The 23,898-nt window shown below is 42.2% G+C and overlaps 1 protein-coding gene across 11 annotated transcripts in view; it reads right to left on the bottom strand.

Annotated features, from left to right (window-relative positions):
- The window catches only part of znf536 (zinc finger protein 536), a 417,096-nt gene that overhangs the window by 225,070 nt on the left and 168,128 nt on the right, over positions 1-23,898 (bottom strand). The gene's annotated exons all lie outside the window — the stretch shown is intronic.

Here is a 23,898-nt window from a genome sequence, read left to right as displayed (position 1 = left end):
CTCAAAAGTGTTTACACTCACTAGTATGAATACATGAATGATTAAATTGTGGCTTTAAAGGCTTGGAACTACAGCAACAACAAAAAAAATCTTTTGCTGATATAGCAATATATTTTCCAGTTTTACATAGTACTATTCACATTTATAAGATTCCACAAGTCTTTTTGTGAAGCAAAAGTAGAGCTAATTAGAAGAGAAAACCACACCTATTCTAATATTTATATTGTAGATTTTGCAACTATCGTAAAAGGACAACAGTAGAAAAAAAAATTGCCAATCTCATCTCTTGCCTCATACCCATTCTGTATTTTAACTGAACTTCAGAACTATTGTATTATAGTCACTGATTCGGCTAATTTTTTTTATTATTCATTCCGGGGATGTGGGCGTCGCTGGCAAGGCCAGCACTTATTGCCCATCACTAATTGCCCTTGAGAAGGTGGTGGTGAGCCGCCTTCTTGAACCGCTGCAGTCCTTGGGGCGAAGGTACTCCCACAGTGCTGTTAGGGAGGGAGTTCCAGGATTTTGACCCAGCGACGATGAAGGAACAGCGATATATTTCCAAGTCAGGATGGTGTGTGACTTGGAGGGGAACTTGGAGGTGATGGTGTTCCCATGCGTCTGCTGCCCTTGTCCTTCTAGGTGGAAGAGGTCGTGGGTTTGGGAGGTGCTGCCGAAGAAGCCCTGGCAAGTTGCTGCAGTGCATCTTGTAGATGGTGCACACAGCAGCCACAGTGCGCCGGTGGTAGAGGGAGTAAATGTTTAAGGTGGTGGATGAGGTGCCAATCAAGCAGGTTGCTTTGTCCAGGATGGTGTCAAGCTTCTTGAGTGTTGTTGGAGCTGCACTCATCCAGGCAAGTGGAGAGTATTCCATCACACTTCTGATTTGTGCCTTGTCGATGGTGGAAAGGCTTTGGGGAGTCAGGAGGTGAGACATTCGCCACAGAATACCCAGCCTCTGACCCGCTCTTGTTGCCACAGTATTTATGTGGCTGGTCCAGTTAAGTTTCTGGTCAATGGTGACCCCCCAGGGTGTTGATGGAGGGGGATTCGGCAATGGTAATGCCGTTGAATGTCAAGGGAAGGTGGTTAGAATCTCGCTTGTTGGAGATAGTCATTGCCTGGCACTTGTGTGGCGCGAATGTTACTTGCCACTTATCAGCCCAAGTCTGAATGTCATCCAGGTCTTGCTGCATGTGGACACGGACTGCTTCATTATCTGAGGAGTTGCGAATGGCACTGAATACTGTGCAATTGTCAGCGAACATCCCCACTTCTTACCTTCTGATGGAGGGAAGGTCATTGATGAAGCAGCTGAAGATGGTTGGGCCCAGGACACTGCCCTGAGGAACTCCTGCAGTGATGTCCCGGGGCTGAGATGATTGACCTCCAACAACCACAACCATCTTCCTTTGTGCTAGGTGTGACTCCAGCCAGTGGAGAATTTTCCCCCTGTTTTCCTGTATTATACTTTATCTGACCAATCAGCGAAGAGGATATAACTATATGGTTACAGTTTTGTATATCTGAAAACCATTTATCTGATTTACAGCTATCACTAACTGATCAGAGCATCTACAGTCATTTATTGCAATAAATATATTCACATGACAAGCCTCAAACATTAAAAACAACATCTTTGTAATGTTTTAGTTTCACTGTTTACATATAAAGATAAATGGCTTTTAAAGAATGTTGTTATAGTGACTTGATAAGTACAGTACCAGACGCAAGGGCTCTGAATAGGAGAGTCAAAGTTGAAGTTCCAGTCTCCGTTAACATTCCGACTAAACCTTTCCCAGGAGGGAGCAGTTTGTAAGTTTCAGTCAAGTTATCAGTGCGAAGCTGGAAAAAAAATCTGGTTGGGAATATCCTTGTCACACTGCTGAAGTACAGCTCCAAAGATTAGCACTGATGGTGCCCATGGACAGCTTCATAAGGCTGTTCCATCCTACTTTAACAACAAAGAATACAGGCTAACGTAAAGGAGGCAGACAATAGGAGGAAATTAAGAAAGGGAAATGATAAGAAAGCTTTTTACAACTAATTTGAAAATTATTATGGATAAATAATAGCTGTTTTCTTGAATTTTCTTATCAGCTTTTAAAATTCTATAACCTCTTCCTTCTCCATTTCATTCCTTTTTTTCTACCCTCTTATCTATAGCCAAAACAATGGGTGAAAGGGATCCCAAGCTTTCTGATGACCAATATCATTGCTATTCCATATCAGCCAACAATCAGGGCTGGGCAGGTTTCAATAACCAATGTCCACCTACAGAGGTAGAGCACTTGGCCATCATCAGATGGTTCATTCGGTTTCCTATCTAAGTACCAGTACAATTTAGCATTTTTTTGTGTGATGTTCCTAAACAGTTTGCTCTTAGCTACATGGTGCCAATGGGGCAGTAGGAGGTTATTTGGTCTATCATGCTTTTCTGCTGCTAATTCTCCTACTGGTTGCTTCTAATCTAATGCCGTTTCCCTGCTCTTTCCCCTAATCCCATAGTCATTTTCTAAGCATCGGTTTAGGGAATGGTAGTGCTCACTTCTGAGTCAAAAGGGTTGATACTTCACTGCAGCTCTGAGAAGTGCTGCATTGTTGGAGGTGCTGTCTTTTGGATGAGATATTGACCTAAGCCCTTGTCTAGCCATACAGGTAATTGTAGAAGAAATGCAGGGAGTTTTCCTAGTTTAAATTAATGATTGAAAATTATGAATAGCGTGCACCTGGATTTCTGCTTCTTACTACCAGTAGGTCTTTGATGGAAGCATAAAGTCCAAGGCCCCGATTTTCTGCCAGCCGTCGGGCGGCTTTCCAGGTGGCCGGGGGCCGAAAATCGCCGAAACAGCGGGTCGCGACCCCCCCGCCTGATTCCCCGCCCCGTCCGACTTTCGGACCGCCGTTTCCCCGCGACCCGAATCAGTCCCGCCCGCCGCTGGCGGGACTGGCCGTCGGAACACTAATAAGCAATTATTACCTTGTTTAAGTCGATTTTCAGGGGCCGTTGCGATTTTGGGGCTTTCCCCACATCAAACACGCCTGCGGGGAACCCCGCTGATGAAACTTGGCGTGAAGCTTGCCGGCTTGCTTGCTGTCAGCTGCAGGTCATTCGGAAAAGCTGCAATTTAAAGGGACAGCACTTGTATGTTGAAGGACCTTGTTGCTGAAGGCTTGGGGCTACTTCTTCAAGGCTTAGGCACAGCTGTGGAAGGTTGGAGCCTCACAAACTTCTCCAATGTGATCTCCTGGGAAGCCCCTCTCGCCACCCTCACTCAACGCTTCCTCAGCGGAGGCATCTACGAGAAGCATGGGACGCCTTTTTTTCCTTCCCTTCTTGCCATTAGAGGATCTCCAGCAGCAGAGGCGGCAGCAGCAGAACCAGGAACAGCATGATGAGCACCAGGAGCACCAGGCTGCTGCTCACTCACCTGAAGCTGCACAGGCCAGAAGGGGCCAGCGCTTGGAAGTGGCTTGAGAGCACCTTGTTGCGCTTTAGGGGGCCATGGGGACCCATTTCTGCACTGGCAGTCCTACTCAGAAGGACTTCCATGAAGATCTGGTTTCTCTGTTCAACAGATGGCCAACGCTCCTCAAGCGATGTCATTCTCTTATGAGCACTCACCATGTTTTCCGTACCCTGGCGAGTTATCTCCTCCATGGAGGTTGCCAACCTTTCCATGGTGATGCGTTCATGTGCCAATGACTCCATAAAGGCTCTGCGCATGGTCGCTATGGACTCCTCCATTCGCTCCACACTCGCAGCGACCCTGGAGACAAAACCAGCCAGAGACTCCTGCATCTGTGCATGGAAATCCATCTCCATCACCTCTTCTCTTGCGGATGGACCCAGAGGCAGAAGGTCGACATGCATCGCAGCTGAGCTGAGCTGGCAGAGTCCTGCGCCCTCCAACGAGGACTCTCCACTGCTGTCCCTGTCTCCAAAATCTGCTGAGGCTCACTTGTAAGCTGTGAAACACCAGGTGACAACACTACTCTATGTCCCGAAGGTCCCCCCGAGGTGTGAGTGTCTGCGCTGGTGCTGGGTGCGCTTACTTCTGTTGACGCTGCGCCCTCCGAGGTTGGAGCTTCCTCTGAGGAGTCTGGCTGCACAGCCTCTTCCTCCTCCACAGTGAGGACGGGGGCTCTGGATGGTCCTGTGGGGGAGTAGAGGAAGGAGTTAGAGATGTGATGCCAAGGTGACATGCACATTCGAGTTGACATCTGCTGACACCTGCATCCATGCAGCCTTGGTCTCAGTGGGAGGTCTCTTCCTGCCTGACCTAGGGAAGAGGACCTCCCTGTGGGCCCTAACCCCATCCAATAATGCCTGCAGTGAAGCTTCATCGAATTTGGAGGAAGCTCGGGGTCTGGCACTGGCCACAGCTGCTGCAGGCTCCTCTGCCATCCTGTATGGTTTGTTTGGAAGCCTTCAGAGGCTGCAGTGCTTGCTATGGACCTTGAAAGCACCACGAATGATGACATCATACTGTGGGGCTTTCTGACTAGAAATGGACAAATAGCAAGGCTGCCCACATGCTGGGAATTAATTGGCCACTTGAGGGAAAATTGCGTGGAGCTGGCTGACACATTTTTTTGTGTGTCAGAACCCCACATTCGGGGGAATCGGACCATTTCCCACACAAGCCACAAAATCGTGCCCCAAAAATCTCCCTAAAAAGTGCACTTATTAAATTTGCCGCTACCGTGCCTTTGCAGTTTTTACTTTCTATTGAGCCGCTATGCATGGGACAGGGACATTAACATTTTACAAAGAATTATGTAGAAAGTGTTATAGATCTTATTTTATTATTTTTTAAATCTAAACATTGCAAGGGATGTAGCACAAGAGGCAAGAATAAACTCAACAATCTTCTGCCCCCAGTGGGGAAGTTGCACTCAAAGGGACTGCAAGTTGAGAATCAGTGCTGCAGTGTTGTAGCCATATCTCCAACACACTTTCTCTTCGAGAACAGCGCCATATTGGTGGCATTGAATTTACCCTATAACACTATTCCATATTCTAGGTAAGGTAGTGATGCGTTGTAGTGTCTTTATAGCTAAGAGAAAAAGATCCAAGACATGGCCTGAAGGAATAGGGTTACATTAAAGGCATTTGTGCAATTTTCCTTTTTTATAAAATATGGAAAGCCAGTGAAAATGGTTGAGAATTCCTACTAAATTGAGTGGCCATTCTTTCTCGGGGCTGCAGTTCAATATCGCTGCTACTTACATGCTTAAAGTACCCGACAGTGTTGAGTTAAGGGGTTTAGCATCTTTGAAAGTGGATAAATCCCCAGGCCTGGATGAAATGTATCCCAGACTGTTAAGAGAAGCAAGAGAGGAAATAGCAGAGGCTCTGACCATCATTTTCCAATCCTCTCTGGCTACAGGTGTGGTGCCAGAGGACTGCTAACGTGGTACCGTTGTTTAAAAAGGGACAAAGGGATAGACCGAGTAATTACAGGCCAGTCAGCCTAACCTCGGTGGTGGGAAAATTATTGGAAAAAATTCTGAGGGACAGGATAAATCTTTATTTAGAAAGACATGGATTAATCAGGGACAGTCAGCATGGATTTGTTAAGGGAAGGTCATGTCTGACTAACTTGATTGAATTTTTTGAGGAGGCAACAAGGAAGGTCGATGAGGGTAGTGCGTTTGATGTAGTCTATCTGGAATTTAGCAAGACTTTTGATAAGGTCTCGCATGGCAGACTGGTCACGAAAGTAAAAGCCCATGGGATCCAAGACAAAGTGGCAAGTTGGATCCAAAATTGGCTCAGAGGCAGGAAACAAAGGGTAATGGTCGAAGGGTGTTTTGTGACTGGAAAGCTGTTTCCAGTGGGGTACCGCAGGACTCAGTACTGGATCCTTTGCTTTTTGTGGTGTATATATCAGTGATTTGGACTTGAATATAGGAAGTGTGATCAAGAAGTTTTCAGATGATACAATAATTGGCTGTGTGGTTGATAATGAAGAAGAAAGCTGCAGACTGCAGGAAGATATCAATGGACTGGTCAGGTGGGCAGGACAAGTGGTAAATGGAATTCAATCTGGAGAAATGTGAGGTAATGCATTTGGGGAAGGCTAACAAGGAAAGGGAATACACTATAAATGGTAGGACACTGAGAAGTGCAGAAGATCAGAGGGACCTTGGAGTGCATGTCCACAGATCCCTGAAGGTAGCAGGACTGGTAGATAAGGTGGTTAACAAGGCGTACGGGATACTTGCCTTTATTAGTCGAGGAATAGAATATAAGAGCAGGGAGATTATGCTTGAACTGTATAAAACACTAGTTAGGCCGCAGTTAGAATGCTGCGTGCAGTTCTGGTCACCACATTACAGGAAAGATGTGATTGCACGAGAGGGGGTGCAGAGGATATTTACAAGGATGTTGCTTGGGCTGGGGAATTTTAGCTATGAGGAAAGATTGGCTCGGCTGGGGTTGTTTTCTTTGGAACAGAGGAGGCTGAGTGGAGACCGAATTGAGGTGTATAAAATTATGAGGGGCCTAGATAGTGAGGATAGGAAGGACCTATTTCCCTTAGCAGAAGGGGCAATAACCAGGGGGCATAGATTTAAAGTATTTGGTCGGAAGTTTAGAGGGGATTTGAGGAGAAATGTTTTCACCCAGAGGGTGGTGGTGGTCTGGAACTCACTGCCTGAAAGGGTGGTAGAGGCAGAGACCCTCATCACATTTAAAAAGTACTTGGATGTACACTTGAAGTGCCGTAACCTACAAGGCTACGACCCAAGTTCTGGAAAGTGGGATTAGGGTAGGTAGCTCTTTGTCAGCCGGCACGGACAAGATGGGCTGACTGGCTGTAAATTTCTATGATTCTATGATGATTTCAATTTTTTACTGGTGGTGCTCATGAGACAGCAGGGTGGCATACTTTTGCCGGGACAATTCCCCACATAGGGCTTTCCCAATTTCAGTCCTGTCATCACAGGGAAGCAGCAATCAGAGTCCAGACGCTACCCCATAGAGACAGTGCCAAAACCAGAATGACAGAAACCCCAAGCTACTCTCGTGCACAATACACCTCCTTAGTAACTGTGGTTTTAATGCAGCATTGGCAGAGGTCTGGGAGCAGGTCATCTGCTCATCTAGGCCAGGGTGGTTTGTGAGGCGAAGAGACCGAAAAGAAAAATGTTGGGGCTGGATTTTCAGTGTGCCGTGAGGCGGGCTTTTAGGCGTGCGGGGGGGCAAAAAACCCGAATTCAGGGGCCCCGACACCATCCCACCCAAAACCCGCCTCCATGTAAGTTTCAAAGGAGGTGGGTACCCGCCCCGCACTGGGGCCCGCCGACCCGAGGCGGGAAGGGATTAGTGCCAATGAACTGCCTGTTAACAGGTAGTTAACAGGCAGTTTTTAGCCTAATCCCTATTTTGAAGGATGTCGTGAGGGATTCCCGACGGCTCCAAACCACGCCAGGTTAGAGGAGGCGGGCCGTCGGGTTGAGGGACTTGGAGGGGTCGAGATGTCGGTGTTCAGGTGAGTGATGGGTGCATGAGTGCAATGGTAAGTGTGTTTGGTGTGTCTAAAGTGTGTAAAGAAGTTTAAATTATCTGTACTTACCTCTACAGCCTTTCTTCCTCTAGGCTTCGGGAGTCCATCATTCAGCCGGCACTGAAAGCAGAATGGCCGCAAGCTGTCAAAAGTGACAGCCTTCAGCTTTCAGTGCCGGCGTGATTTCTAACTGAGTCTGCGTAGAAGGGCTCAGGTTAGAAGTAAGACTGTCAGTGTTTGACAGCTGTGAACCACTGATATTTCATCTGTCAGCACGTCTTGACAGATGAAATTTCAGTCTGTGACATCACCTGTTGCCGGGTGGCCCTTAATTGGCCTGCTGAGCCCGCTGGGCGGGCTCAACAAGGTCAATCAAGGGAAAATCACGTGGATTGGCTGCATCTCGATGGAGGCGGGACTAAAACCCGAAAGTTGTAGTCCCACCTCCTTCCCGACTGTGGAATGAAAATCCAGCCCTTGGTGTCTATAAACACAGCAACAAAAATGGCCGCTCGGCACCTTCCCTTTAAATAGCGTCCGGCGGCGTTAGCGATGCCATGCCCAGGTGCTAGTTGCTTTGCGCCCCATGGCGCTAATGGGAGGCGCAAATCAACCAAATTTTTTCCCCCTTGGTGCCTATAAACACAATGCACTATTATATAAAATGCAAACCATTCCCGAATGACATTGCATGGGCACTGACACCGAGGTGATTTTTTTTTTCCTGTAGTGGTTATGAAGCTGGAACTTGAAGCTGGGATTCAAACCCAAGCCCTGTGAATGGGAATCCAATGCTCCATCATTAGGGTTATCTGATGACCCTTTCTGAAAACACCCTTGATAATTATTCAAAATCACTAATAATTTTATGTACAAATAGTTGGTAGAAATGAAATGATGCTATAAATGATTTGTGCCATTAGTAATATTTGTTAAAAAGTAGCACAGAATTGACAAACCGTTAAACCCACGATTATTAATACTGTATATATTTATCATATTATTTAATATATAATTAAACATTAGCTATTTAGTTTTGAACAGTGTTTAAAAATTATGTGAAGCAACAGGTTTAGCCCAGAATACGTTTATGAATCTATACATCAAAACTACCAACAATAAAAGTATTTAACGTGTTAAATAGTCTCTTTGAAACTCATCAAATTCACCTAGGTAATACAGGTAATTATTCATAAACAATGTCTAGCTACCAATAAAAGTCATAGGACTGGGGAAAATTGCTACTGAGAACAGGGGACTGTTTAATGCAAAAGACTGTTTACTCCGTATGGCTTTTATTCTACAGTAGAAAAACAACAAAGGCAGATCTGGACTGATGAATAACATTCTGATGACAAATGAGAATTCTTCACCTCAAAGCTGTGTTTAAAGATTTTGGCAAGTTTACCAGCTTTGTACCAAAGTCTATGGCAGTCTAACAAGGCAGATTTATGACCCTAGGACTACACCAAAAGATATGAGATTTTTCTACCGGCTCTACAAGCTACTGCCAACCCTGAACTTGTACATAGATCATCATTAAAGTCTGGCATATCTTTTCCTCAACATCTGATTTAGTTAACAATGTACTGCTATTTACATGCCGATTTTTCAGGCCTTTCTCTACAGCTGCTCCTCAGGCTCTGTCACTGTAATGTGATAGCAGAGGAGTCAGTAAATGTAATCTTTGTCAAGACCAGGTGTGCTCTTGACTTTTTCTGTTTCATTCCAAGCAATTTTTCTCTCACTAGCTTCATAAGGTTCCATTATAGTCACATCTGGAGCTAACATTCCTTTTAATTATTGTCTAAATTTGCTGTGAATCAACCAAAAATTGTCATCAAAGAAGGGTGCACTGCAATTTTCTGTCTTTATCAAACCTAAATGTCAACAGGGTATACAGTTGCATAATTCAAGCCCCAGTCACACCATTTTGCTGATTTCAATAAATCATCTATAGTTCTAAACTAAGGGCTCTGTATATAACAGACAGCTGTTGGGATTGCAATTACTCCATTGTGTTATGCCAATTTAAATTGTGACGCATGCTGATTTTGAAACATAACAGACGAGAAAAGGGAAAGTGAAATAAGGAAGAGGGAACTGGAGACAGCTACGAATTAAAAAAAACCCACCTCAAACAAAATAAAATCTGGAAGAAACAGCGACAGATGAACAGGAAGGTCAGAATAAGTAATGATAGATAATTTTAAAAAAAGACAAAGCAAAGAATTGTATATTTTCAGTGATGTGAACATTACAAAATGTTGATTAACATACCAGTGTGATGAGAGCTGTTTTAAGGACCTCATTGTGCCACTGAATCAGAAGCTAAGCTGCCTTTGTTTAAGTCACTTGTGCTGAAGGCAGCAAAGGTTTTCACTCCACAAGCACCATCTCAGTACATGTTGATATTTAACAACAAAGAGATGGCAGATTGTCATCTGTATGTCAGTCTCAAATTGCAGAACTGTTGAGCAGTTAAGGTTGATATTTAGGGATAATTTAACAGCCACGTTCAGGCATTGCTTGCTTTCTGACATAATGGCTAGATGCAGACAGTGGGCAAATGCAGAACTATTATGACATTATCCTGACAACAATGTTATGAAATTTAGATTGGTCAGTTAATGGAAGCCTTTACTGAGATCAATAAATATTCTAACAGCTTCTTGTAGTAAAATGGGATTTTTTTTAAAAACTCAGTAGACCAAGACCTTTGAGTAATAAGAGTGCACAAACCTGCATAAACGACCATAATTATGGCAAAATACTATGTAGAAATAATACAATAAATATTATGAATAGGATATTTTGTTTTGGCTCAAATCTTTATCTTTGAAAGAAAATGTCCATTTTGATGTACCAAACAGAATGTAACCAAAATGTTCTTTTAGTGTTTTGTGATTAAAACATTCGCAATTCCTTTGGCTGGCAACAACTTTCCAAGCCCATTCGTGCTCATTGAGATACAAATCCTTTTTCACCTCTCCCCCATTCAGCAACCCTTGTTACCTAAATGATCAGCAGTGGCGTTGCCCACAGTGTGTTACCATTCCATCACAGTTCAACTCCATTGTCTTTAAGGGACAGAGTTGGAGATATTTGCCAGCCTTCTAGGCATCGCAACACGTATAAGTAATACCATGTGAGAATCGCAAGACAAACATGCCAATTCGTATGCATTTAGTACTTAAGGGAAATGAGAGAGTTCTCAGACTCAAGGTAAAACTTGACAAAGGAATGAATACTGAACAAAGCCAGCCTGCTGAGCACCCATCAAGCCTTCATATGGCTTTGAATACACATGACAATCCCTAACTAACATGCTTACGTCAACACAGATTTTTTAATAAAGTTTCTTACTGGCTTGTTGTTTTGAAGTAATAAAACAACTTGTTTAGTTTAAGGCTTTGATGAAAAAGCCTGAATCTAATTCAAACTAGAGAAAATGCTTTACAGAAACCGTAAGAAATGACTTTTTGAGCTAATATAAATGTCAAAAACCAAAATAAAGTGCTAAAGCAAAAGTAACGCTATACCCAGTCATGCAATGAGTTCTTAAATAATAAGCCTTTAACTCTTTCCTGGCATGCATCCTGTTCAGTATGCCGCACTTATATCTTTCAACACTGCGGTATTTTGTTCCATCAACTCAGAAAAGAAATAACATAAAATGAAATCAAATATTAGAAATGACAGCCTATGTAAGTGCTGTGAGTAACTTCTGGTCGCGGAGGGAGGGAAATGCAGGCAAGTTGTCAGGCACTATCTGTCAGAGTGAATTAGAAACAATCAACAGAGACTGAAAGGGAAGGTGATTGTTATTAAGGAGCAGGGCTGTGAGCAAGCTACCCAGATGTGGTCATGCATATAAAGGACAGGAAACAGCAGTTTAATTCAGGAAGCACTGGTGAACAGGGCAGCACAAAGGATAAAAGTCTTTTGTCACTAATAAGCTGGAAGTTACTTTGATAACAGCAGGGTTAGCCATGAATAAAGAGGATCTTTCACTAGTATGAAGCATTCATATCATAGGAATATAGTCAAAAAAAGGAATTCTCTACGGAAAAAAGAGCTTGTACCTTCACATGCAATATTGATTGTATATGTGCTTATAATATAAAGCAGGAAAATGATGCATTCACAACCTACACAACATTTTCCATTATTCAAACATTTTTAAGACTTTGCAAACTCTGTTTAAATTAAGTGAAAAATCCTAAATGATTTGAGTAATTTTACAGGATCTGTTTCAACAATTTACTGGAATCTTTTAGGATTTTTGAAAAGGAATATCCTGAGCAACATGGAGGAATGAGGGTTGGAGTACCAATACACTGTGAGCTGGTCCAGGATTTATACCTGTACCCATTCAACAAGAAGTTACATTTATATAGTGTCTTTAACATAGTAAAATGTCCCAAGGCGCTTCACAGGAGCATTATCAGACAACATTTAATACTGAGCCTCATAAGGAGATATTAGATCAGGTGAACAAAAGCTTGGTCAAAGAGGTAAGTTTTAAGGAGCATCTTAAAGGAGGAGAGAGAGGTAGAGAGGCAGCGAGATTTAGAGCTTAGGACCTAGCTGAAGACACGGCTACCAATGGTGGAGCGAAGGAAATCAGCACAAGAAAGAAAGAAAGACTTGCATTTATATAGCACTTTTCACGACCACCGGATGTCTCAAAGCGCTTTACAGCCAATGAAGTACTTTTTGAAGTGCAGTCACTGTTGTAATGTGGGAAACGCGGCAGCCAATTTGCGCACAGCAAGCTCCCACAAACAGCAATGTGATAATGACCAGGTAATCGGTTTTTGTTATGTTGGTTGAGGGATAAATATTGGCCAGGACACCAGGGATAACTCCCCTGCTCTTGTTCGCAATAGTGCCATGGGATCTTTTATGCCCACCTGAGAGAGCAGACGGGGCCTTGGTTTAATGCCTGGTAGCATTCGCATCCCTCTTACCAGACAGCTATAGAGCAGGATAGTCAAGAATTGTCCAATTTCTATTGCCCGGTGAGAGGAGAGAGCCATGGTCGGGGGAAAAGATCATTTTAAATGAGAAGGAGCATCTATATACTTATAAGAAATACTTGGGGGACAGAGTATATTGGCATGGTTAATTGCCCTATTATAAAAAACATATGCTGGAGCTTTAGAAAAATAATCTTCATCTAGATAAAGCTCACAAATTTAATTTAAAATCATTACTCATTTTTATGAAAACAGCTTTCACTATTTCTTGTGCACAAAGCATCCTTTGATTCAATACAATTTGCCACAGATCTATTACACCCACACCTACAAACCCTGACTATACATTGAACTAGTTCACTATAGACCTCCACACTAGTGTCTTTAATGGTATCTGAGAACCACATGGAGTGGGAGAATTCGGAGCATTCGCTCTTCTGATTACCAGAAAATAACTGGGGTTATTGCTTACTCTTGCTCTCACCATCAATCCTGTTAGGCAGAGATCATCCAATACCACCTATCGTATCACTTGCCATTCAACATGCTTTACTCAAACTGCTTGCATTTTCCCACTGTCTTCTTCCAAAAGGTCTGCAATCTGTCTCTAAATTCCATGTTGTTGCTATGTTAGCATCCAGTGCTTCCCAAATTGACAAAAGATTTGCTATTGAACTGTAAATAATAATATAAAATCAAAGTATTATATAAAAATAAGGACGGAATGTATGATTTAAAATGGGGATTGGATTATATCAGTGCACTCTGATCCAATTACTCCCACGCTTTCTAACTCTCCTTCAACTGGAGTTTACACATGGCCTTGATTCCCCATGATGTGCAACGCCCTAGCAGATCAACTAGAAATCTTAAAGCGTGATTATTGTACCGACTATGTTTCGTTTTCAATTTTCTCCCCTTCTTTCCTGAAATTAGTAATTTATGCTGGGACATAGGGGGCGATTTTGCCAGCCCTGGGGAGGCGGGTATGGAGGCAGGACTGCTGGGAAAATGGCAGAATTTGGGGGCAGGTGCCCAACCCGCCTCCAGCCCACCTCCATGCCATCTTCCCAGGAGGAGGGTAGCTGTTCCGTGCCGGGTCCCATCTCCTTGGAGGCGGGAAGGGATTAAAGCCTATTAACTGCCTGTTAGCAGGTAGTTAACAGGCAGAAAATAGGATTATCCCCTTTTTGCCCTCACAAGTGCGGGCTTCCCAAAGGCTCCGAAACATGCCAGCTCAGTGAGGTGAGTACTGGGTCTGCGGGGGTCGGGGGGTGCAAAAGTGTGGTGTGAAGGTAAGTGATGGGTGCAAGAGTGGAGAGGTGAGTATCTGAGGTAAGTGCAAAGTGTTTTTGTTTCTTCCTGCAGGCTTCAGTCGGTTTGTATGTGAAGAGTCTCGCACCTCCACGTTGGGATTGACAGGTGGCTGTTGCATTTACAGATGCAACAACCATCTCAATTCTGTTAAAGAAAGAAGTTTGATGGGGTCTTGTATTCAAGACCTCATCAAACTGCAGAGAATGTCACTGTTTGACAGCTTCACAGAGCTGTCAAAAGATGACAATTCATCTGTCAAAAATCTTTGACAGATGAAACGTCATATGTTGATGGGCTCTGCAATTGGCTTTCCCTTGATTGGCCTGCTAAGTCTGCTGGGCGGGCTTAACAAGATCAATCAAGGGAAAATAGCGTGAGTTGGCCACAAATCGATGGAGGCAGGACATCGACCCGACAAGCAGCAGTCCCGCCTCCAACGCGCCCCCAGTCACAAAATCGCCCCCATCGTATCACGGCAGCAGCAGGCCTCCAGTGTCTCAGCCTAGAAGGAGATGGCAGGTCCAATCCTGACTTCACCTGATATCCTCACATGCACACTTTCCAGCAGTGGTTAGTAGATTGCAAAAGGAAACTTGCCAAGGCTTCTCCGACAGCACCTCCCAAACCCGCGACCTCTACCACCTAGAAGGACAAGGGCAGCAGGCTCATGGGAACACCACCACCTCCAAGTTCTCCGCCAAGTCACACACCATCCTGACTGACTTGGAAATATATTGCCGTTCCTTCATAGTCGCTGGGTCAAAATCCTGGAACTACCTCCCTGTGGGAGTACCTTCACCATACAGACTGCAACGGTTCAAGAAGGTGGCTCACCACCACCTTCTCAAGGGCAATTAGAGATGGACAATAAATGCTAGCCATGCCAGCGATGCCCACATCTCATGAATGAATCAAAAAAATGGGAGCCCTGGATGATTTTTCCTCTTCTTCGCCTAAGGTCATTGAGATCATTTCTGCTCTAGCTGAAATCATCTAATGTGGCAAAGACCACTTGCAATTTTCCTGATTGATGTGGCTCCGTACCACGATACAGGAGAGCCTTTGGAGTAGTGTTGTACCTAGTATTTAATCAAAATACACAAGTAACAAGAGTTGCTTCTTCTCAGGGGCATAGGGACAGCCCAGAGAATTAGAGGCCAGTTAACCTGACGTCCATTATCGGTAAAGTATTAGAAGGCACCCTGAAAGAGAGGATAATGAAATGCCTACATAAATATGGTATGGTAAGAGGGGGTCAGCATGAATGTATGAGAGGGAGATTATGCCAAACAATTTGCTGGAGTTCTTCAAGCCGAAGTGGGAAACTGACGGAATCGGGTTGACTGCCATTTTACACCTAGCCCGATTTTACTCTCTGTTGCCTTCTCCGTTGACTTTGACATGATCACATCAATTTCCTGTCAGGCGGGTTAAGTTAAAATGACCCCTAATAAATCTGTATGAAGCACAAGTACAGCCAAACCTGGAGGGCTGTGTACATATCTGGCTTCCATACTACTACAGAAAAGGGAAACCAAACTAATACTAGGTTAATGCTTCTCAGCTATGAGGAGAGGTCAAAAGGCTTGGGATTGGAGAAGAGAAAGCTCAGGGGAGATACTATTCAAGTATTCAAGATTCTTAAGTGAACAGATAAACTGAACTCTAATAAAATGCTTGCTACAAACTGTCATGGGCTTAGGAGAGGGAAGGTGCATAGACAGTTTTGAGGTAATGAGACTACAGAACTACTTTGACTACTTCATTCAGGGGATGCTGAAAGTGTGAATGGAGTGCCCAGGGAAGTAGCAGAGGTGGATAGTGTTGAAAAATTTAAGGGAGAATTGGATATTGCAGGGAGTGGGCATTTGCGAGGTATTTGTGTTTCAGTCTGGGCAGATGGACCGCAGAGTCTTTTCTCTCCTATGTTTCTGTTATTAGGATTTGCAGTACAAATACTAAGAATAGCTTCAATTTAGTTATGGGATAAATTCCATTATGTGAGAATGTACAAGGCAATAAAAGCTGAATGCACTGGAGAAATGCCAAGGTTGCAGACTGAGTTTATACAGTAGTGTTGGAAGCTTAAATGCCAAATGTAGACTTTATCAGTGTTTAAAAGAAATGTTAAAAATACTGTCCTGCTAGAACAGTCTAAACAAACAAATAAAGCTGTCCGAAAGGACAGGGAAGATGCTGCACTCAGTCATTCGGACTGACTTTTTGCTTTTGTTTGCTACAATCTTGATGGAGCTATTTCAACGTGTTCACAAAAAAACTACAATAAATGCATATTTTAATCATAGTTCACTCTTTTTGACAAACACAGTTCATTTTTTTCACAGCAACTAGAGCGTTGCGAAAGGAAACTTATTTTTAACCAGGCTGCTTTTATCCGAAAGTCACCTTTGCAAAGCTACTAATTGATTCCAAAATTGGAACTTGTGCCTGAGTTGTTCCTAAATAACTTGGTTTTACCTAAAATAACCTGTAACACACAGAACACCACATTACTAAAGAAAAACATTTGCCTTAGTTATACTTAAAGGGTGCAAAGTGACATGAAATCAACAGAAGCAGATTCACATAGGCCCTGCTGATAGGAAATTAAAAAGGTCTTCATAGAATCATAGAAATGACAGCACTTTTATGTTGATGCTAACTCTTCAATGGGAACTATCTAAACCTTTATGCTGTACAAAGATTATTGTATGAATGCTTAAAACATTTGTATTAAATTTCTTTGTCCACAATTCAGCCAAGATTAAATATTTTAACCTGTTTAAAATAAATAAACTGGAATTCCATTAAGTAGCTGCTTGGGAACTTAATATGAACACGTTAAACATTCATAAACTAATCTCCGCGCAGCGTCATTTCAAGGCCTACGTTTTAGGCTGCATGGGAGGACTGCCCATATAGACTGCAATGATAATGCAGTGATGTTATTCACATCAACATATCACTGCGTGATGCATTATCAAGCGAAAAATCTGTAAATAGGATCAGCTTGCACTTTACTGCAGCTGGGTCCACAATACACCAGCATGAAACACTGGGATTGTGGTGGTTTTTGCTTGTACCAGTGCCACATAGTTCATGGCAGTTGCAATGCACCTTTGGGACCAGATTTAAGCAGATGTCAGCACAGCACTGGTCCCAAAGCGTAGTATATGTAAGGTATTATTAGTTAATTGTCATTCATCTCACGAGGCAAATCCTAGGCATTAAAAGTCTGTGCTACCAAAGTAAAGACACTTTAATATTGAGTGAGTATTGTTGATTGCAGTTAGTTGTGCACTGTAATAAAAGTGGGGGGAGACTCTGAAGACCTGATGGTATTAGCGATGCACTTTTTTGTGGGTCTCACTAGCAACTCACATTTGAATGTAAAAATGGGGAGCAGGTTCTCTCTTTTTTACCAATGAAATTGCAGGTTTTAGCTTCCAGCGAAGCTTGACTGTAGTGCTGGCAACAGCCAAAGCAAACTGGAGAATGGTGCATGGACGTTATGGGTCTCCATTTGTGCACCGCTCCCCCTGGATCCATCTAGGCAATGTAAAAGTGCCTTAAGATGACAGGTCAATTTCTTCTCCTCACCTTTTAAAGGACAGGCCATTAACACATTCTGTGGCTTTTGTTGTGTGACATTGGGTCAGTAACGGGTGAGTAATAGGTCAAGCTTTGGGACAGGAGGTTGCAAGGTCACCTTTAGATCACTGGAGCACACTGCAGTGACATCAAAATATTTATAAAGGAAACTGCAGGAATTTAGAAGTTTAGTGCCACAGAAATGACTAGAATCGACTTTGCTCTTAAATAAAACTAATTCTTATCAGGCTTATTCTTAAGTGGAATGGCCTGTAACTTTATTCCCTATGGTTGCAGTTTACAAATGTGCAAACCTTTCAAGTCACTGATGGTAATTTAATCAGGTTATAAATGGCATTTTTATTTGGAATACTTATGGCCCTTGGAGTGCCAGACTCCCTGTGGATTCCACATATAATCTAATATTATACACTACTTCAATTGGACAGTTATATTCTTTACAGAAAAAGAAAAACAAAAGACTCCTGACAGTTTCTTGAAAGAACACTGTGATAAAGAAGCAAACTTTGTTATTTATTCCCATTCTCTTTTAATGGTTTGCATTATGGAATGGAATCTTCTTAATTGCAATAGAATGGGAGGAACAAATGTTGTTTGGAGCCCGAGTCACATATTACAGAAAAGACTTATGTGACTTTGTATCGACTGGGGCTGTGTTTATACTGAGACCTGGACCTGGTGGTGTAATCTGAGCTCAGAGCTCATATTTGCAATGTTTGATATATCTCATTCATTCTGTTTGCACTGCTTCCTTACAGCAGGGCGCCTTTACAGACGTTTTATTTTTATGCATGTGTGAAAGGGCACTGCCATAAACATCAGTATTCTTTATGTGATTACATCAGCAAAAGTGTACACGACGATAAGCGAGCTTAGAAAGTTGTGGCCAGTGGGAGGATTGATTCAGCAGTGAGCCTACCTACAGTTTGTACTGATGTGCATTTGAATCAAAACCAGCATGAGACTCACCCCTGAGGGGGGTCTGCTTAGAAGTGGCATTGATTGGCACATATCTGTCTGATTTACATTGTCAAGCAGATGTTAGATTTCATTCTGTACCAGTTTTGGACCAACCTCCAACAGCAGCATGAACAGCATAGAAGTCTGGAACAAGTTGTTCTGTGCATATGAGTATGTACAAGAACTTGACCATTACTTTACTAATTAAACTGCATATTGGTGGTGAAAAATATGACTTTTTTAAACCAAGTGATGGGATGACAGGGCAGATTCAGTCCTGAAAGTGTTAAAAATACATCCGTGTGAAGCAGACTACAACATACATATGCATATTTGCAATGCGATGACAAATTCTATTCAACATAAAACAGAACTCCAGTGCAACAGATGGTTACCAGCAAATGCTGGTCACTTAGTTCAAATTGCCAAAAACATTTGGGTTGCTTAAATTGCCAGTGAGGGCTTTGGTTAACAGACTTCTGCAGAAGAAGCAAAAGCAGTAGTACATGGCTTTGCGTTTCAGCATTGGTTCACTGCTGTTACAAAACTCGCCAGCAGCAATCGTTTGGCAGCCAAAATCGGGAAAGAAATTCGATCCTCACGAAAATGACACCAAGGTTGACATAATGGCGAAGGAAAGAAGCTTCCCAGAACTGGTAGCTAAAATGCTTTTAGCTAATTTGCTTGCGTTTTCACAACGCTTTATACTACACAATCCTAAAATATTTATATTTTGACAATAATCGCTAAAAGTATTTTTTCTAGTTTCACTGATATTCATTTGCAGTGATCAAACTCTTAACTCGAAGTGGATAATTGTCACATTAGGAGCCAGAAAGTTTTTTTTTAAAAGAGTTTTCAGAATAAGATCGCGGCCAAAATGATTGTTGTTAATTACTGGGATGAGTAATTGCAATTTAAAAAAATGATCGCAGCTGTGTTCCAGAATTTAGCCTCAGGACTTTTTCTTTTATCAAAGATGTATGTGTAAGTTGGCAATGGCAAATATGAATATTTGCCCAGGATGTTTTTGTTATCCAAGGTTCTGCATTAAATTTTGTAATCGGGTTATCCATAAGAAGCATTTACCCACAGATAGCTTCAACTTTTCCCAAAAAACATTGCTAAAACTTGGTACTGTGAATACAATATCACATAACTCTCTTTAGACGTATTAAATCTGAAGGGAAACAAACTCATTTTCTACATGTTCAGCCACATGCATCACCCACCCAACCGTTAACATTACAACTGCAGGAAGGAAAATGTATTTACCTCGGGTTTGGGACATGTAATGAAGACTTGACATTTGATTAGTGAGACATGGGGATTTTAATCACCATTGTCACATGCATGGGAGTTGAAATTTTACATTACTGTTCTCGAGTGATCCTAGAACTAATAATGCTCTCAGTCAAATATCTAGCATAGCACACTGGACATTTAACCTTCATATTTATAAACAATCTCACTGACAATAAAAAATTCCAAGACAAAATGCACGGAAGTGTGTTTTAGATTAAGTTATAAAAGTGCTACAGCATGTTTTTCAAAAACTATGTGCACCTTAATTTGCGCTATCAATTTGTCCATTTGAATCATATGTCCACTCATTAGGACCACCTTCTCCAGGCAAGTACTGAACAGAGTACTTGAATGAAGCTTAACAGAAGTTCGAGGAACAGCACCTCATCTAGCAATTAGGCACTTTACAGGTTTCAGGACTCAACACTGAGTTCAACAATTTCAGATCATAACCACTGCTCCTATTTTTTCAGACAGCAGATGAGGATAATGGTACTGCTGTTGCCATTTACACCTTCTCCAGACTCATCTTTTGTTTCTTAACTTGTCCCATTACCACTCCCTTTTGCTTGCACCATCATCCCTTTTGTCATTTAATCCCTCCTGCCTTCCACCCTATCACAGACCCCCATCTTGTTCCTTCCTCTCCTCCCCCTTTCCTGGCCTTTGTACTTGCTTAAAACCTGTTACATCTCTAACCTTTGCCAGTTCTGATGAAAGGTCAATGGTCTGAAACGTTAACTCTGTTTCTCTTTCCACAGACGCTGCCTGACCTGCTGAGTATTTCCAGCATTTTCTGTTTTTATTTCAGATTTCCAGCATCCGCAGTATTTTGCTTTTGCCGGAATAGAGTACTATTGGCTGGAGGTGAAAGTCACCTGTCAGGATTAGCATTGAGTTTCTATTGTTCCAATTTATAAAATGCTCGATTATATTTTAACAGAAATCAATTAACTTATTAGGGACCAAACATTTTTTGCCTTTAAGGTACTGAATTTCTTTACAATATTTCAACTTTCAACACTGAACATGGATAAAAGTATTTTTCACAAATTGTTTTTCCTGAATATAATATTAGGGAAAATAAATTAAAGTACAAAGTCACTGAACCTATGTTTTCTCTTTAGAGGAGTGGCTGGGTTGCAGTATTTTTGAAATGGTCAAAATGTTGCTATATTTTGTCGGCTGAAAGCGCTGCTGCTGCTCTACTCAATGGGTTAAAGTAGCATTTTATTACTGAAGTATATATTGTCCTCAGATGACCTATGTCTCCAATTGATGTGAAAGTTTGTCTGCAGTGAATCTGAAGAACCTTCTTATTGCTGCTGAGATGAATGTGGACAGATCTTTTCTTTTGTGTGAACTACAATGAAAAACAGATGCTTGCTGATTTAGGGTGTGCAGGTGGTGACAGAAACTCCATCGGTGCAGTGCGCATGCTGTTAGACAACGAACAGCTGTTTCCCTGCTCTACTATCAGGTGCCACAGGATGGAAAAAATATCAAATAAAGGAGTTAAACAGCACTGCCCTCAAATCAGGCAGCATCTCGTTTTCATTTTTAAAACAAATTTCCCAAAACTTAAAACAGCTCGCCCTACAGAATTGGGCTATCCATTAATAGATTTACTGCCATCAAATTCTGTAGAACTTTTACAAGAAAAATAACAATTTGAAAGCATCTTAATATAGTCATGTACAAGGCCAAAAGAACTGGAATTCAAGTTTAAGAGATAATGGAGACACTGTAATCCAAGAGCAAAAGTGTACTGGACCCTGGTGACTCAGTCTTGAATTCTAGTCTTGACTTAGCTAACAAATTGGCATCTTCTGGGAGAAAATGGTCCCTTTTAGTCAGGTTGTTTGGGGAAGGGAGAAAAACGTGGAAGGAAGGAATCCTTTCTTGCTCAGCTCCAGAGCTTCTCTTGTGTGCATCAACGGGATTTATGGAATGGTCTGCAGGCTGAACCATCCCACATTCCAGACTGAGGATGAGAACGTGAGAGGGGGAGGGAGGCAAATGGGAAGGAGGGAATTGAAATAAAAGGGAAAAAAGAAAATTTCCCCAGGGTATGAAATCCCGTCAGAATCTTGTTGTCTGGTATTAACATCTAAACGACATATACCTGCCGTTACAAAATATTATTTGTAATCTGAAGAATGGGCAAACAGATCACATCTCCAATACCAGGGGGCTCAGTTTTAATCAGTGCTCAGCTGCATTAACTTGGCACAACTCATTCAGTTTTAATGGAATACATCAACTACTTTCCGCAGTGTGAAGCTCTTGCTGCCCCTCAGCCCACTTCTGTTTGAATAGGGGCAAGCAGCCAAGTCTGATCCAATCTTGACCCACTTGGGTATGAGATGACAGTTTGAATGCACCACAGAATTTATTAAGCTGAGAAACAAGGTCTGAAAATATTAGTTATATACCTTTTGCTATAGTGCAGAATTTGATATTTTTCTATTTAAAATAAAGGCCTGATTTACATTGTGAGGCATAACATTTAATTGTCAAACTGTTTTTCAATTTTTACGAATCTGTGGTTGCCATTGCAATTCAACTCATTGCAACTAAAAATATAAAATGGAAAGTTTGGACTTTTCTACCAGCAGTTTCAGAGTTTTCTGGTAAAAGTTCAACTTTGTCGAAAAAGGGTATGATCTTTGCAGAATTCTACAACATGTTGCTCTTTTTAAGGAACTACCCAAAGTTTTTGAAATTGTGTGATATTCTGGTAAATCCAACAGATGTCCTATCCCAATAACGTTACGACTTTGTATTGGTTAAAATGGGTGCTCCACTCATGTCACTATCATGCAAGGGTTATGGCGCCAAAGGGAAAATTTAACATCAGTGAGGAAGTGATAGTAAATATATTGAAAACCAATAGCAAGGCACTTGCCAAACAACAGCCCCACCCCCCCCCCCCCAAAAAGAAAACAATTGCCACTGAAAATGTCACCCTGTTCATTAGAAAGTAATTTCTTGTTCTTTAGTTCATTTTCCAATACATATGCACATGCTCTTCCCTGGCTACTGTCTTAGGCTGAACCAGACTGTTTGCAACCTCGGCGTCCTATTTGACCCTGAGCTGAGCTTCCAATCCTGTATCTTCTCCATCACAAAGAATACCTATTTCCACCACTGTAGCATCACTCAGCTCCACCCCAGCCTCAGCCCATTAGCTGTCATAACCCTTATCCACGCCTTTGTCCCCTCCATAGTTGACTATTCTAATGATCCCCTGGCCAGACCCCCACCCTCCATAAACTACAGCTCATCCAAGACTCTGCTGCCTGTACCCTATCCTGTACCAAGTCACGCTCATCCATCACCTCTGTGCTTGCTGACCTACATTGGTTCGTGGTCCCCCAAATGCATCATGATTTAACATTCTCATTCTCATGTTCGAACCCTTCATGGTCTCCCCCCATATCTCTGTAACCTGCTCCAATCCTACAACTATCCAAGAACTCTGTGTTCCTCTAACTCTGGCCTCTTAAGTACCGGCCCCCCATTCCCTTCGCCCCACCATTGCCAACTCTGCCTTCAGTGGTCTAGCACCTAAGCTTTGGAATTCCCTCCATAAACTTCACTGCCTATACAACTTTCCTCCTCCTTTAAGACACTCCTTAAAACCCAACTCTCTGACCAAGTTTTTAGTCACCCCTCCTAATAGCGCCATCTTTGGCCAATTCTTGTCTGATTCTACCTCTGTGAAGCACCTTAGAATGTTTTTCTTCATTAAAGTCGCTATAGAAATGCAAATTGTCAGTGTTGTTGTTGCCATTTATTAATTTGGATGGCTTGGTAGATAAATATAAATCTTTATTTTTTAAATAATTTTCTCATGGCGTTGATGTCAGATTAAATTTGTGTTGAACAGTTTGCCAGTTACAAAAATTGTATGTAAACACTTTCAAAATTTGTAGGAATGCATCTAATAACTTCTGCAACAGAAAGAAAAGAACTACAACTTGAAGTCCAAAGATATTGTACAGCACAAAGCTACAGCACCGTGCGAAAGTGCACAGACATCTATTACGGGGCAATAAACTTTTTTTAATGATGGGGGCTGTTGAATGGAAAATATCTCACTTACCTCTGCTCTGAAGTGGCAGCTATATTCACATGGGCTAACTCTATGTTGGTTAACAGTTAGCATCTGCATGAAATAAATCCTTTCTCTTATCCTGTGGCTC

This window comes from Somniosus microcephalus, chromosome 6 (assembly GCF_052327205.1).
Source record: "Somniosus microcephalus isolate GS21.2 chromosome 6, FLI_Smic_1.0, whole genome shotgun sequence".
Classification (NCBI taxonomy): Eukaryota; Metazoa; Chordata; class Chondrichthyes; order Squaliformes; family Somniosidae; genus Somniosus; species Somniosus microcephalus.
This window is presented reverse-complemented; position numbering and strand designations above follow the sequence as displayed.